General features: G+C 40.9%; 8 non-coding genes across 8 annotated transcripts; 6 read left to right on the top strand and 2 right to left on the bottom strand.

The window, feature by feature from the left end:
- The first annotated feature begins 356 nt into the window (after window positions 1–356).
- On the top strand, window positions 357–451 carry TRNAI-UAU (transfer RNA isoleucine (anticodon UAU)). The gene is made up of 2 exons: window positions 357–394; window positions 416–451. It is a non-coding gene; the product is annotated as a tRNA-Ile (tRNA).
- A 2314-nt stretch (window positions 452–2765) lies between these two features.
- On the top strand, window positions 2766–2860 carry TRNAI-UAU (transfer RNA isoleucine (anticodon UAU)). Its single transcript has 2 exons — window positions 2766–2803; window positions 2825–2860. It is a non-coding gene; the product is annotated as a tRNA-Ile (tRNA).
- Window positions 2861–7117: 4257 nt separating this feature from the next.
- TRNAS-GCU (transfer RNA serine (anticodon GCU)) lies at window positions 7118–7199 on the bottom strand. Its single transcript has one exon. It is a non-coding gene; the product is annotated as a tRNA-Ser (tRNA).
- A 412-nt stretch (window positions 7200–7611) lies between these two features.
- TRNAI-UAU (transfer RNA isoleucine (anticodon UAU)) lies at window positions 7612–7706 on the top strand. Its single transcript has 2 exons — window positions 7612–7649; window positions 7671–7706. It is a non-coding gene; the product is annotated as a tRNA-Ile (tRNA).
- Window positions 7707–10020: 2314 nt separating this feature from the next.
- TRNAI-UAU (transfer RNA isoleucine (anticodon UAU)) lies at window positions 10021–10115 on the top strand. The gene is made up of 2 exons: window positions 10021–10058; window positions 10080–10115. It is a non-coding gene; the product is annotated as a tRNA-Ile (tRNA).
- Window positions 10116–12430: 2315 nt separating this feature from the next.
- On the top strand, window positions 12431–12525 carry TRNAI-UAU (transfer RNA isoleucine (anticodon UAU)). Its single transcript has 2 exons — window positions 12431–12468; window positions 12490–12525. It is a non-coding gene; the product is annotated as a tRNA-Ile (tRNA).
- A 1821-nt stretch (window positions 12526–14346) lies between these two features.
- Window positions 14347–14428, bottom strand: TRNAS-GCU (transfer RNA serine (anticodon GCU)). Its single transcript has one exon. It is a non-coding gene; the product is annotated as a tRNA-Ser (tRNA).
- A 412-nt stretch (window positions 14429–14840) lies between these two features.
- TRNAI-UAU (transfer RNA isoleucine (anticodon UAU)) lies at window positions 14841–14935 on the top strand. The gene is made up of 2 exons: window positions 14841–14878; window positions 14900–14935. It is a non-coding gene; the product is annotated as a tRNA-Ile (tRNA).
- The last annotated feature ends 1054 nt before the right edge of the window (window positions 14936–15989 follow it).

The following is a 15989-nucleotide window of genomic DNA, read 5'->3' as shown; positions in this document are numbered from 1 at the left end:
ACTGTACCTAAAAAAGAAAAAAACAGCTGAGGCAAGATCTCACATTCCACGTCTTCCCCCAATCAGGGACCTACATTTCATTTTTGGGAAATTCTTACTATGTGCTAATTACAAATATTCATAAGATTCCCCTAGACTTTGTCAGAACTGTCAAGATATAATTCTATGGGGTTTTGAATAGACAGAGCATATGTTATAGGACAATTATAGAATCTATTCCGTTTGGACTGTATTTTTAATAGTCATGATAACATGCTAGCATGTGAGTCGATCTTGCACAGTGAATGATGGAGCAGTGTCTGTCATCTACTTGGTCAGCTGTAGATGGCTCACCTGGGGAGATGTGAAAAGAGAGAGCTCCAGTGGCGCAATCGGTTAGCGCGCGGTACTTATACAGCAGTACTTGCACTGAGCCATGCCGAGGTTGTGAGTTCGAGCCTCACCTGGAGCAGCCGTGTTGTTTTTCATAAACCATTTCACAAAAAGTAAAGTTTAAACTCAGAGTATGGACGGCCCTTGCTAGAGAGTCTTTACTTCTTATAGGATCTACGTGTCCTACTCCTCTGGGTGCCAAATATCACATATCCTCCGCGATGCTCAGTTTAAACATTCCATGATGTGCCATCTTGCATTTCATGCAAACACCACATCAGTGCATTTAAAAATACATTTGTAGAATAATAAATATGATGAAAACAGTGTTCTCACATGATAACCATAAACTGAAGAGCTGCAAAAAATGCTGTATCAGCTACTTACAATAAAAGGTGACTCGAAAAAACTAGCAAAAGAAGAGCATCATCATATTAAAGGTTCTATTCACCATCTTGAGTTGCACCATAGCAGCTTATGGTGCTTTTCTGCTCAGAGTGTGCCTCCAATCCCACATTCATTTTTAATTTCTTTGCAGTTTAAAAAACAACAATTACTGCTCGAAGTTCACTTTTCAAAACCATTCAACCTATTAAATGTATTTCTCTAACCTATGAATGTGGTCCATGTTCACTTTTCCTCATCTTCATCTCGATACTCCTTTCCCAGAAACCAGGTTCACTTCTTCATTCAACCCACCCATCCAAAGTCATCAAATCTTTGAAGCAAGTCTGCCTATTCTCCCTTTCTCTCTATGTACAAGATACCTTGTATCATTTGAATGGACAGCAGGAGAGAAGGATATTTATGGTGAGTGGGGGTGGGGTTTTGAGGAGTAACCTCATTTGCCTAAGAGCCGGGGTATCTGGGAAAAAAAGTATTTTATTGGGGAAGACTTTCACATCTCCTTGGTGAAATTTGTAGGGCCTTATAACATCCTTTCTGTGGATGCAGATTCAGTCGGAACAGAGGTCCTAGTCCTCGCTCTGCCTTTCAAAGGAACTGTAAATATGCATGGCTTATTTGCTTTGCCCGGCAGGGTGAGAATGACGTTTGTCAGGCGTTCGTCAGGCGATCGGAAGGGGTGAGGCAATCATTTATAATTCAATGATCTTCATGATATTTTCTTGATAATATGAAAGCAGGAAAGGGAAGCTTGGCAATAAGCAATCCTAAAGCAAGGTGTGACTCCAGGGAAGAATGACTTGAAAACAACATACAGAAAGACTCATGTAAAAAGGCCCTGATGAGGCTTGAACTCATGACCCCTGGTTTACAAGACCAGTGCTCTGCCACTGAGCTACAAGGCCAGTCTGCACGCAGGATGTAAATTGCAACATGTATTCTTACTGAGGTATGAATATATCTATGATTTTGAGACTCTATATGGAAACGTAGTTGCATATGAATGTCCACGTGCGCGCACACATTGAAGACCATGCTTAAGGCACTTTTTTTGGAAGTATGAAAAACTACATTTTCATATGAGAAAATAAGAGTTTTCGCATTCAAGACCATACCGATAGCTCTAGTTAGTATGTCTGCAATCAGTGACATATAGAGAACCCACTTATTAGAAGTGATCTGTCTCTGTGGGGCAGACATATGTTAACAGTCATTCATTTGAGAATGCCTAAACTTTAGGAGTAAGAGCTGCTTTCTTATCAATCTATTTATCCAAACTGGTTAATAAGCCAGGAGTGAGTGAAAGGCAATCCTCTGGAAACTCCATGAAAGATCTAATTTCTATTACGCACAAAATACTTCACTTTATTTGACATATTTGTTAAAATGGAACAGTCAGATGATCCCATCTAGCGGATCCTGGCTCTGTCTTGAAAGAGAGTGTAATTATACTACAAGAAATGCTGGCCATCAAAAGAGACTCTGATGGCTTTCCGACGAAGGTGGGATTCGAACCCTCGCGTGCAGAGCACAATGGATTAGCAGTCCATCGCCTTAACCACTCAGCCACCTCGTCTGCCCTACAGCCCCATCTGAAACCTTGCTTCACAAAAGGTACTGAAGTGTCAATATACTGTACCTAAAAAAGAAAAAAACAGCTGAGGCAAGATCTCACATTCCACGTCTTCCCCCAATCAGGGACCTACATTTCATTTTTGGGAAATTCTTACTATGTGCTAATTACAAATATTCATAAGATTCCCCGAGACTTTGTCAGAACTGTCAAGATATAATTCTATGGGGTTTTCAATAGACAGAGCATATGTTATAGGACAATTATAGAATCTATTCCGTTTGGACTGTATTTTTAATAGTCATGATAACATGCTAGCATGTGAGTCGATCTTGCACAGTGAATGATGGAGCAGTGTCTGTCATCTACTTGGTCAGCTGTAGATGGCTCACCTGGGGAGATGTGAAAAGAGAGAGCTCCAGTGGTGCAATCGGTTAGCGCGCGGTACTTATACAGCAGTACTTGCACTGAGCCATGCCGAGGTTGTGAGTTCGAGCCTCACCTGGAGCAGCCGTGTTGTTTTTCATAAACCATTTCACAAAAAGTAAAGTTTAAACTCAGAGTATGGACGGCCCTTGCTAGAGAGTCTTTACTTCTTATAGGATCTACGTGTCCTACTCCTCTGGGTGCCAAATATCACATATCCTCCGCGATGCTCAGTTTAAACATTCCATGATGTGCCATCTTGCATTTCATGCAAACACCACATCAGTGCATTTAAAAATACATTTGTAGAATAATAAATATGATGAAAACAGTGTTCTCACATGATAACCATAAACTGAAGAGCTGCAAAAAATGCTGTATCAGCTACTTACAATAAAAGGTGACTCGAAAAAACTAGCAAAAGAAGAGCATCATCATATTAAAGGTTCTATTCACCATCTTGAGTTGCACCATAGCAGCTTATGGTGCTTTTCTGCTCAGAGTGTGCCTCCAATCCCACATTCATTTTTAATTTCTTTGCAGTTTAAAAAACAACAATTACTGCTCGAAGTTCACTTTTCAAAACCATTCAACCTATTAAATGTATTTCTCTAACCTATGAATGTGGTCCATGTTCACTTTTCCTCATCTTCATCTCGATACTCCTTTCCCAGAAACCAGGTTCACTTCTTCATTCAACCCACCCATCCAAAGTCACCAAATCTTTGAAGCAAGTCTGCCTATTCTCCCTTTCTCTCTATGTACAAGATACCTTGTATCATTTGAATGGACAGCAGGAGAGAAGGATATTTATGGTGAGTGGGGGTGGGGTTTTGAGGAGTAACCTCATTTGCCTAAGAGCCGGGGTATCTGGGAAAAAAAGTATTTTATGGGGGAAGACTTTCACATCTCCTTGGTGAAATTTGTAGGGCCTTATAACATCCTTTCTGTGGATGCAGATTCAGTCGGAACAGAGGTCCTAGTCCTCGCTCTGCCTTTCAAAGGAACTGTAAATATGCATGGCTTATTTGGCTTTGCCCGGCAGGGCTTGCCCGCCAGGGTGAGAATGGCGTTTGTCAGGCGTTCGTCAGGCGATCGGAAGGGGTGAGGCAATAATTTATAATTCAATGATCTTCATGATATTTTCTTGATAATATGAAAGCAGGAAAGGGAAGCTTGGCAATAAGCAATCCTAAAGCAAGGTGTGACTCCAGGGAAGAATGACTTGAAAACAACATACAGAAAGACTCATGTAAAAAGGCCCTGATGAGGCTTGAACTCATGACCCCTGGATTACAAGACCAGTGCTCTGCCACTGAGCTACAAGGCCAGTCTGCAAGCAGGATGTAAATTGCAACATGTATTCTTACTGAGGTATGAATATATCTATGATTTTGAGACTCTGTATGGAAACGTAGTTGCATATGAATGTCCACGTGCGCGCACACATTGAAGACCATGCTTAAGGCACTTTTTTTGGAAGTATGAAAAACTACATTTTCATATGAGAAAATAAGAGTTTTCGCATTCAAGACCATACCGATAGCTCTAGTTAGTATGTCTGCAATCAGTGACATATAGAGAACCCACTTATTAGAAGTGATCTGTCTCTGTGGGGCAGACATATGTTAACAGTCATTCATTTGAGAATGCCTAAACTTTAGGAGTAAGAGCTGCTTTCTTATCAATCTATTTATCCAAACTGGTTAATAAGCCAGGAGTGAGTGAAAGGCAATCCTCTGGAAACTCCATGAAAGATCTAATTTCTATTACGCACAAAATACTTCACTTTATTTGACATATTTGTTAAAATGGAACAGTCAGATGATCCCATCTAGCGGATCCTGGCTCTGTCTTGAAAGAGAGTGTAATTATACTACAAGAAATGCTGGCCATCAAAAGAGACTCTGATGGCTTTCCGACGAAGGTGGGATTCAAACCCACGCGTGCAGAGCACAATGGATTAGCAGTCCTTCGCCTTAACCACTCGGCCACCTCGTCTGCCCTACAGCCCCATCTGAAACCTTGCTTCACAAAAGGTACTGAAGTGTCAATATACTGTACCAAAAAAGAAAAAAACAGCTGAGGCAAGATCTCACATTCCACGTCTTCCCCCAATCAGGGACCTACATTTCATTTTTGGTAAATTCTTACTATGTGCTAATTACAAATATTCATAAGATTCCCCTAGACTTTGTCAGAACTGTCAAGATATAATTCTATGGGGTTTTGAATTGACAGAGCATATGTTATAGGACAATTATAGAATCTATTCCGTTTGGACTGTATTTTTAATAGTCATGATAACATGCTAGCATGTGAGTCGATCTTGCACAGTGAATGATGGAGCAGTGTCTGTCATCTACTTGGTCAGCTGTAGATGGCTCACCTGGGGAGATGTGAAAAGAGAGAGCTCCAGTGGCGCAATCGGTTAACGCGCGGTACTTATACAGCAGTACTTGCACTGAGCCATGCTGAGGTTGTGAGTTCGAGCCTCACCTGGAGCAGCCGTGTTGTTTTTCATAAACCATTTCACAAAAAGTAAAGTTTAAACTCAGAGTATGGACGGCCCTTGCTATAGAGTCTTTACTTCTTATAGGATCTACGTGTCCTACTCCTCTGGGTGCCAAATATCACATATCCTCCGCGATGCTCAGTTTAAACATTCCATGATGTGCCATCTTGCATTTCATGCAAACACCACATCAGTGCATTTAAAAATACATTTGTAGAATAATAAATATGATGAAAACAGTGTTCTCACATGATAACCATAAACTGAAGAGCTGCAAAAAATGCTGTATCAGCTACTTACAATAAAAGGTGACTCGAAAAAACTAGCAAAAGAAGAGCATCATCATATTAAAGGTTCTATTCACCATCTTGAGTTGCACCATAGCAGCTTATGGTGCTTTTCTGCTCAGAGTGTGCCTCCAATCCCATATTCATTTTTAATTTCTTTGCAGTTTAAAAAACAACAATTACTGCTCGAAGTTCACTTTTCAAAACCATTCAACCTATTAAATGTATTTCTCTAACCTATGAATGTGGTCCATGTTCACTTTTCCTCATCTTCATCTCGATACTCCTTTCCCAGAAACCAGGTTCACTTCTTCATTCAACCCACCCATCCAAAGTCACCAAATCTTTGAAGCAAGTCTGCCTATTCTCCCTTTCTCTCTATGTACAAGATACCTTGTATCATTTGAATGGACAGCAGGAGAGAAGGATATTTATGGTGAGTGGGGGTGGGGTTTTGAGGAGTAACCTCATTTGCCTAAGAGCCGGGGTACATGGGAAAAAAAGTATTTTATGGGGGAAGACTTTCACATCTCCTTGGTGAAATTTGTAGGGCCTTATAACATCCTTTCTGTGGATGCAGATTCAGTCGGAACAGAGGTCCTAGTCCTCGCTCTGCCTTTCAAAGGAACTGTAAATATGCATGGCTTATTTGGCTTTGCCCGGCAGGGCTTGCCCGGCAGGGTGAGAATGGCGTTTGTCAGGCGTTCGTCAGGCGATCGGAAGGGGTGAGGCAATAATTTATAATTCAATGATCTTCATGATATTTTCTTGATAATATGAAAGCAGGAAAGGGAAGCTTGGCAATAAGCAATCCTAAAGCAAGGTGTGACTCCAGGGAAGAATGACTTGAAAACAACATACAGAAAGACTCATGTAAAAAGGCCCTGATGAGGCTTGAACTCATGACCCCTGGTTTACAAGACCAGTGCTCTGCCACTGAGCTACAAGGCCAGTCGGCACGCAGGATGTAAATTGCAACATGTATTCTTACTGAGGTATGAATATATCTATGATTTTGAGACTCTGTATGGAAACGTAGTTGCATATGAATGTCCACGTGCGCGCACACATTGAAGACCATGCTTAAGGCACTTTTTTGGAAGTATGAAAAACTACATTTTCATATGAGAAAATAAGAGTTTTCGCATTCAAGACCATACCGATAGCTCTAGTTAGTATGTCTGCAATCAGTGACATATAGAGAACCCACTTATTAGAAGTGATCTGTCTCTGTGGGGCAGACATATGTTAACAGTCATTCATTTGAGACGGCCTAAACTTTAGGAGTAAGAGCTGCTTTCTTATCAATCTATTTATCCAAACTGGTTAATAAGCCAGGAGTGAGTGAAAGGCAATCCTCTGGAAACTCCATGAAAGATCTAATTTCTATTACGCACAAAATACTTCACTTTATTTGACATATTTGTTAAAATGGAACAGTCAGATGATCCCATCTAGCGGATCCTGGCTCTGTCTTGAAAGAGAGTGTAATTATACTACAAGAAATGCTGGCCATCAAAAGAGACTCTGATGGCTTTCCGACGAAGGTGGGATTCGAACCCACGCGTGCAGAGCACAATGGATTAGCAGTCCATCGCCTTAACCACTCGGCCACCTCGTCTGCCCTACAGCCCCATCTGAAACCTTGCTTCACAAAAGGTACTGAAGTGTCAATATACTGTACCTAAAAAAGAAAAAAACAGCTGAGGCAAGATCTCACATTCCACGTCTTCCCCCAATCAGGGACCTACATTTCATTTTTGGGAAATTCTTACTATGTGCTAATTACAAATATTCATAAGATTCCCCTAGACTTTGTCAGAACTGTCAAGATATAATTCTATGGGGTTTTGAATAGACAGAGCATATGTTATAGGACAATTATAGAATCTATTCCGTTTGGACTGTATTTTTAATAGTCATGATAACATGCTAGCATGTGAGTCGATCTTGCACAGTGAATGATGGAGCAGTGTCTGTCATCTACTTGGTCAGCTGTAGATGGCTCACCTGGGGAGATGTGAAAAGAGAGAGCTCCAGTGGCGCAATCGGTTAGCGCGCGGTACTTATACAGCAGTACTTGCACTGAGCCATGCCGAGGTTGTGAGTTCGAGCCTCACCTGGAGCAGCCGTGTTGTTTTTCATAAACCATTTCACAAAAAGTAAAGTTTAAACTCAGAGTATGGACGGCCCTTGCTAGAGAGTCTTTACTTCTTATAGGATCTACGTGTCCTACTCCTCTGGGTGCCAAATATCACATATCCTCCGCGATGCTCAGTTTAAACATTCCATGATGTGCCATCTTGCATTTCATGCAAACACCACATCAGTGCATTTAAAAATACATTTGTAGAATAATAAATATGATGAAAACAGTGTTCTCACATGATAACCATAAACTGAAGAGCTGCAAAAAATGCTGTATCAGCTACTTACAATAAAAGGTGACTCGAAAAAACTAGCAAAAGAAGAGCATCATCATATTAAAGGTTCTATTCACCATCTTGAGTTGCACCATAGCAGCTTATGGTGCTTTTCTGCTCAGAGTGTGCCTCCAATCCCACATTCATTTTTAATTTCTTTGCAGTTTAAAAAACAACAATTACTGCTCGAAGTTCACTTTTCAAAACCATTCAACCTATTAAATGTATTTCTCTAACCTATGAATGTGGTCCATGTTCACTTTTCCTCATCTTCATCTCGATACTCCTTTCCCAGAAACCAGGTTCACTTCTTCATTCAACCCACCCATCCAAAGTCATCAAATCTTTGAAGCAAGTCTGCCTATTCTCCCTTTCTCTCTATGTACAAGATACCTTGTATCATTTGAATGGACAGCAGGAGAGAAGGATATTTATGGTGAGTGGGGGTGGGGTTTTGAGGAGTAACCTCATTTGCCTAAGAGCCGGGGTATCTGGGAAAAAAAGTATTTTATTGGGGAAGACTTTCACATCTCCTTGGTGAAATTTGTAGGGCCTTATAACATCCTTTCTGTGGATGCAGATTCAGTCGGAACAGAGGTCCTAGTCCTCGCTCTGCCTTTCAAAGGAACTGTAAATATGCATGGCTTATTTGCTTTGCCCGGCAGGGTGAGAATGACGTTTGTCAGGCGTTCGTCAGGCGATCAGAAGGGGTGAGGCAATCATTTATAATTCAATGATCTTCATGATATTTTCTTGATAATATGAAAGCAGGAAAGGGAAGCTTGGCAATAAGCAATCCTAAAGCAAGGTGTGACTCCAGGGAAGAATGACTTGAAAACAACATACAGAAAGACTCATGTAAAAAGGCCCTGATGAGGCTTGAACTCATGACCCCTGGTTTACAAGACCAGTGCTCTGCCACTGAGCTACAAGGCCAGTCTGCACGCAGGATGTAAATTGCAACATGTATTCTTACTGAGGTATGAATATATCTATGATTTTGAGACTCTGTATGGAAACGTAGTTGCATATGAATGTCCACGTGCGCGCACACATTGAAGACCATGCTTAAGGCACTTTTTTTGGAAGTATGAAAAACTACATTTTCATATGAGAAAATAAGAGTTTTCGCATTCAAGACCATACCGATAGCTCTAGTTAGTATGTCTGCAATCAGTGACATATAGAGAACCCACTTATTAGAAGTGATCTGTCTCTGTGGGGCAGACATATGTTAACAGTCATTCATTTGAGACGGCCTAAACTTTAGGAGTAAGAGCTGCTTTCTTATCAATCTATTTATCCAAACTGGTTAATAAGCCAGGAGTGAGTGAAAGGCAATCCTCTGGAAACTCCATGAAAGATCTAATTTCTATTACGCACAAAATACTTCACTTTATTTGACATATTTGTTAAAATGGAACAGTCAGATGATCTCATCTAGCGGATCCTGGCTCTGTCTTGAAAGAGAGTGTAATTATACTACAAGAAATGCTGGCCATCAAAAGAGACTCTGATGGCTTTCCGACGAAGGTGGGATTCGTACCCACGCGTGCAGAGCACAATGGATTAGCAGTCCATCGCCTTAACCACTCGGCCACCTCGTCTGCCCTACAGCCCCATCTGAAACCTTGCTTCACAAAAGGTACTGAAGTGTCAATATACTGTACCTAAAAAAGAAAAAAACAGCTGAGGCAAGATCTCACATTCCACGTCTTCCCCCAATCAGGGACCTACATTTCATTTTTGGGAAATTCTTACTATGTGCTAATTACAAATATTCATAAGATTCCCCTAGACTTTGTCAGAACTGTCAAGATATAATTCTATGGGGTTTTGAATAGACAGAGCATATGTTATAGGACAATTATAGAATCTATTCCGTTTGGACTGTATTTTTAATAGTCATGATAACATGCTAGCATGTGAGTCGATCTTGCACAGTGAATGATGGAGCAGTGTCTGTCATCTACTTGGTCAGCTGTAGATGGCTCACCTGGGGAGATGTGAAAAGAGAGAGCTCCAGTGGCGCAATCGGTTAGCGCGCAGTACTTATACAGCAGTACTTGCACTGAGCCATGCCGAGGTTGTGAGTTCGAGCCTCACCTGGAGCAGCCGTGTTGTTTTTCATAAACCATTTCACAAAAAGTAAAGTTTAAACTCAGAGTATGGACGGCCCTTGCTAGAGAGTCTTTACTTCTTATAGGATCTACGTGTCCTACTCCTCTGGGTGCCAAATATCACATATCCTCCGCGATGCTCAGTTTAAACATTCCATGATGTGCCATCTTGCATTTCATGCAAACACCACATCAGTGCATTTAAAAATACATTTGTAGAATAATAAATATGATGAAAACAGTGTTCTCACATGATAACCATAAACTGAAGAGCTGCAAAAAATGCTGTATCAGCTACTTACAATAAAAGGTGACTCGAAAAAACTAGCAAAAGAAGAGCATCATCATATTAAAGGTTCTATTCACCATCTTGAGTTGCACCATAGCAGCTTATGGTGCTTTTCTGCTCAGAGTGTGCCTCCAATCCCACATTCATTTTTAATTTCTTTGCAGTTTAAAAAACAACAATTACTGCTCGAAGTTCACTTTTCAAAACCATTCAACCTATTAAATGTATTTCTCTAACCTATGAATGTGGTCCATGTTCACTTTTCCTCATCTTCATCTCGATACTCCTTTCCCAGAAACCAGGTTCACTTCTTAATTCAACCCACCCATCCAAAGTCATCAAATCTTTGAAGCAAGTCTGCCTATTCTCCCTTTCTCTCTATGTACAAGATACCTTGTATCATTTGAATGGACAGCAGGAGAGAAGGATATTTATGGTGAGTGGGGGTGGGGTTTTGAGGAGTAACCTCATTTGCCTAAGAGCCGGGGTATCTGGGAAAAAAAGTATTTTATTGGGGAAGACTTTCACATCTCCTTGGTGAAATTTGTAGGGCCTTATAACATCCTTTCTGTGGATGCAGATTCAGTCGGAACAGAGGTCCTAGTCTTCGCTCTGCCTTTCAAAGGAACTGTAAATATGCATGGCTTATTTGGCTTTGCCCGGCAGGGTGAGAATGACGTTTGTCAGGCGTTCGTCAGACGATCGGAAGGGGTGAGGCAATCATTTATAATTCAATGATCTTCATGATATTTTCTTGATAATATGAAAGCAGGAAAGGGAAGCTTGGCAATAAGCAATCCTAAAGCAAGGTGTGACTCCAGGGAAGAATGACTTGAAAACAACATACAGAAAGACTCATGTAAAAAGGCCCTGATGAGGCTTGAACTCATGACCCCTGGTTTACAAGACCAGTGCTCTGCCACTGAGCTACAAGGCCAGTCTGCACGCAGGATGTAAATTGCAACATGTATTCTTACTGAGGTATGAATATATCTATGATTTTGAGACTCTATATGGAAACGTAGTTGCATATGAATGTCCACGTGCGCGCACACATTGAAGACCATGCTTAAGGCACTTTTTTTGGAAGTATGAAAAACTACATTTTCATATGAGAAAATAAGAGTTTTCGCATTCAAGACCATACCGATAGCTCTAGTTAGTATGTCTGCAATCAGTGACATATAGAGAACCCACTTATTAGAAGTGATCTGTCTCTGTGGGGCAGACATATGTTAACAGTCATTCATTTGAGAATGCCTAAACTTTAGGAGTAAGAGCTGCTTTCTTATCAATCTATTTATCCAAACTGGTTAATAAGCCAGGAGTGAGTGAAAGGCAATCCTCTGGAAACTCCATGAAAGATCTAATTTCTATTACGCACAAAATACTTCACTTTATTTGACATATTTGTTAAAATGGAACAGTCAGATGATCCCATCTAGCGGATCCTGGCTCTGTCTTGAAAGAGAGTGTAATTATACTACAAGAAATGCTGGCCATCAAAAGAGACTCTGATGGCTTTCCGACGAAGGTGGGATTCGAACCCACGCGTGCAGAGGACAATGGATTAGCAGTCCATCGCCTTAACCACTCAGCCACCTCATCTGCCCTACAGCCCCATCTGAAACCTTGCTTCACAAAAGGTACTGAAGTGTCAATATACTGTACCTAAAAAAGAAAAAAACAGCTGAGGCAAGATCTCACATTCCACGTCTTCCCCCAATCAGGGACCTACATTTCATTTTTGGGAAATTCTTACTATGTGCTAATTACAAATATTCATAAGATTCCCCGAGACTTTGTCAGAACTGTCAAGATATAATTCTATGGGGTTTTGAATAGACAGAGCATATGTTATAGGACAATTATAGAATCTATTCCGTTTGGACTGTATTTTTAATAGTCATGATAACATGCTAGCATGTGAGTCGATCTTGCACAGTGAATGATGGAGCAGTGTCTGTCATCTACTTGGTCAGCTGTAGATGGCTCACCTGGGGAGATGTGAAAAGAGAGAGCTCCAGTGGTGCAATCGGTTAGCGCGCGGTACTTATACAGCAGTACTTGCACTGAGCCATGCCGAGGTTGTGAGTTCGAGCCTCACCTGGAGCAGCCGTGTTGTTTTTCATAAACCATTTCACAAAAAGTAAAGTTTAAACTCAGAGTATGGACGGCCCTTGCTAGAGAGTCTTTACTTCTTATAGGATCTACGTGTCCTACTCCTCTGGGTGCCAAATATCACATATCCTCCGCGATGCTCAGTTTAAACATTCCATGATGTGCCATCTTGCATTTCATGCAAACACCACATCAGTGCATTTAAAAATACATTTGTAGAATAATAAATATGATGAAAACAGTGTTCTCACATGATAACCATAAACTGAAGAGCTGCAAAAAATGCTGTATCAGCTACTTACAATAAAAGGTGACTCGAAAAAACTAGCAAAAGAAGAGCATCATCATATTAAAGGTTCTATTCACCATCTTGAGTTGCACCATAGCAGCTTATGGTGCTTTTCTGCTCAGAGTGTGCCTCCAATCCCACATTCATTTTTAATTTCTTTGCAGTTTAAAAAACAACAATTACTGCTCGAAGTTCACTTTTCAAAACCATTCAACCTATTAAATGTATTTCTCTAACCTATGAATGTGGTCCATGTTCACTTTTCCTCATCTTCATCTCGATACTCCTTTCCCAGAAACCAGGTTCACTTCTTCATTCAACCCACCCATCCAAAGTCACCAAATCTTTGAAGCAAGTCTGCCTATTCTCCCTTTCTCTCTATGTACAAGATACCTTGTATCATTTGAATGGACAGCAGGAGAGAAGGATATTTATGGTGAGTGGGGGTGGGGTTTTGAGGAGTAACCTCATTTGCCTAAGAGCCGGGGTATCTGGGAAAAAAAGTATTTTATGGGGGAAGACTTTCACATCTCCTTGGTGAAATTTGTAGGGCCTTATAACATCCTTTCTGTGGATGCAGATTCAGTCGGAACAGAGGTCCTAGTCCTTGCTCTGCCTTTCAAAGGAACTGTAAATATGCATGGCTTATTTGGCTTTGCCCGGCAGGGTGAGAATGGCGTTTGTCAGGCGTTCGTCAGGCGATCGGAAGGGGTGAGGCAATAATTTATAATTCAATGATCTTCATGATATTTTCTTGATAATATGAAAGCAGGAAAGGGAAGCTTGGCAATAAGCAATCCTAAAGCAAGGTGTGACTCCAGGGAAGAATGACTTGAAAACAACATACAGAAAGACTCATGTAAAAAGGCCCTGATGAGGCTTGAACTCATGACCCCTGGTTTACAAGACCAGTGCTCTGCCACTGAGCTACAAGGCCAGTCTGCACGCAGGATGTAAATTGCAACATGTATTCTTACTGAGGTATGAATATATCTATGATTTTGAGACTCTGTATGGAAACGTAGTTGCATATGAATGTCCACGTGCGCGCACACATTGAAGACCATGCTTAAGGCACTTTTTTTGGAAGTATGAAAAACTACATTTTCATATGAGAAAATAAGAGTTTTCGCATTCAAGACCATACCGATAGCTCTAGTTAGTATGTCTGCAATCAGTGACATATAGAGAACCCACTTATTAGAAGTGATCTGTCTCTGTGGGGCAGACATATGTTAACAGTCATTCATTTGAGACGGCCTAAACTTTAGGAGTAAGAGCTGCTTTCTTATCAATCTATTTATCCAAACTGGTTAATAAGCCAGGAGTGAGTGAAAGGCAATCCTCTGGAAACTCCATGAAAGATCTAATTTCTATTACGCACAAAATACTTCACTTTATTTGACATATTTGTTAAAATGGAACAGTCAGATGATCCCATCTAGCGGATCCTGGCTCTGTCTTGAAAGAGAGTGTAATTATACTACAAGAAATGCTGGCCATCAAAAGAGACTCTGATGGCTTTCCGACGAAGGTGGGATTCGAACCCACGCGTGCAGAGCACAATGGATTAGCAGTCCATCGCCTTAACCACTCGGCCACCTCGTCTGCCCTACAGCCCCATCTGAAACCTTGCTTCACAAAAGGTACTGAAGTGTCAATATACTGTACCTAAAAAAGAAAAAAACAGCTGAGGCAAGATCTCACATTCCACGTCTTCCCCCAATCAGGGACCTACATTTCATTTTTGGGAAATTCTTACTATGTGCTAATTACAAATATTCATAAGATTCCCCTAGACTTTGTCAGAACTGTCAAGATATAATTCTATGGGGTTTTGAATAGACAGAGCATATGTTATAGGACAATTATAGAATCTATTCCGTTTGGACTGTATTTTTAATAGTCATGATAACATGCTAGCATGTGAGTCGATCTTGCACAGTGAATGATGGAGCAGTGTCTGTCATCTACTTGGTCAGCTGTAGATGGCTCACCTGGGGAGATGTGAAAAGAGAGAGCTCTAGTGGCGCAATCGGTTAGCGCGCGGTACTTATACAGCAGTACTTGCACTGAGCCATGCCGAGGTTGTGAGTTCGAGCCTCACCTGGAGCAGCCGTGTTGTTTTTCATAAACCATTTCACAAAAAGTAAAGTTTAAACTCAGAGTATGGACGGCCCTTGCTAGAGAGTCTTTACTTCTTATAGGATCTACGTGTCCTACTCCTCTGGGTGCCAAATATCACATATCCTCCGCGATGCTCAGTTTAAACATTCCATGATGTGCCATCTTGCATTTCATGCAAACACCACATCAGTGCATTTAAAAATACATTTGTAGAATAATAAATATGATGAAAACAGTGTTCTCACATGATAACCATAAACTGAAGAGCTGCAAAAAATGCTGTATCAGCTACTTACAATAAAAGGTGACTCGAAAAAACTAGCAAAAGAAGAGCATCATCATATTAAAGGTTCTATTCACCATCTTGAGTTGCACCATAGCAGCTTATGGTGCTTTTCTGCTCAGAGTGTGCCTCCAATCCCACATTCATTTTTAATTTCTTTGCAGTTTAAAAAACAACAATTACTGCTCGAAGTTCACTTTTCAAAACCATTCAACCTATTAAATGTATTTCTCTAACCTATGAATGTGGTCCATGTTCACTTTTCCTCATCTTCATCTCGATACTCCTTTCCCAGAAACCAGGTTCACTTCTTCATTCAACCCACCCATCCAAAGTCATCAAATCTTTGAAGCAAGTCTGCCTATTCTCCCTTTCTCTCTATGTACAAGATACCTTGTATCATTTGAATGGACAGCAGGAGAGAAGGATATTTATGGTGAGTGGGGGTGGGGTTTTGAGGAGTAACCTCATTTGCCTAAGAGCCGGGGTATCTGGGAAAAAAAGTATTTTATTGGGGAAGACTTTCACATCTCCTTGGTGAAATTTGTAGGGCCTTATAACATCCTTTCTGTGGATGCAGATTCAGTCGGAACAGAGGTCCTAGTCCTCGCTCTGCCTTTCAAAGGAACTGTAAATATGCATGGCTTATTTGCTTTGCCCGGCAGGGTGAGAATGACGTTTGTCAGGCGTTCGTCAGGCGATCGGAAGGGGTGAGGCAATCATTTATAATTCAATGATCTTCATGATATTTTCTTGATA

This window comes from Triturus cristatus, chromosome 12 (genome assembly GCF_964204655.1).
Source record: "Triturus cristatus chromosome 12, aTriCri1.1, whole genome shotgun sequence".
Taxonomy (NCBI): domain Eukaryota; kingdom Metazoa; phylum Chordata; class Amphibia; order Caudata; family Salamandridae; genus Triturus; species Triturus cristatus.
The sequence above is the reverse complement of the archived record's forward strand: the minus strand, read 5'-3'. Positions and strand labels throughout refer to the sequence as shown.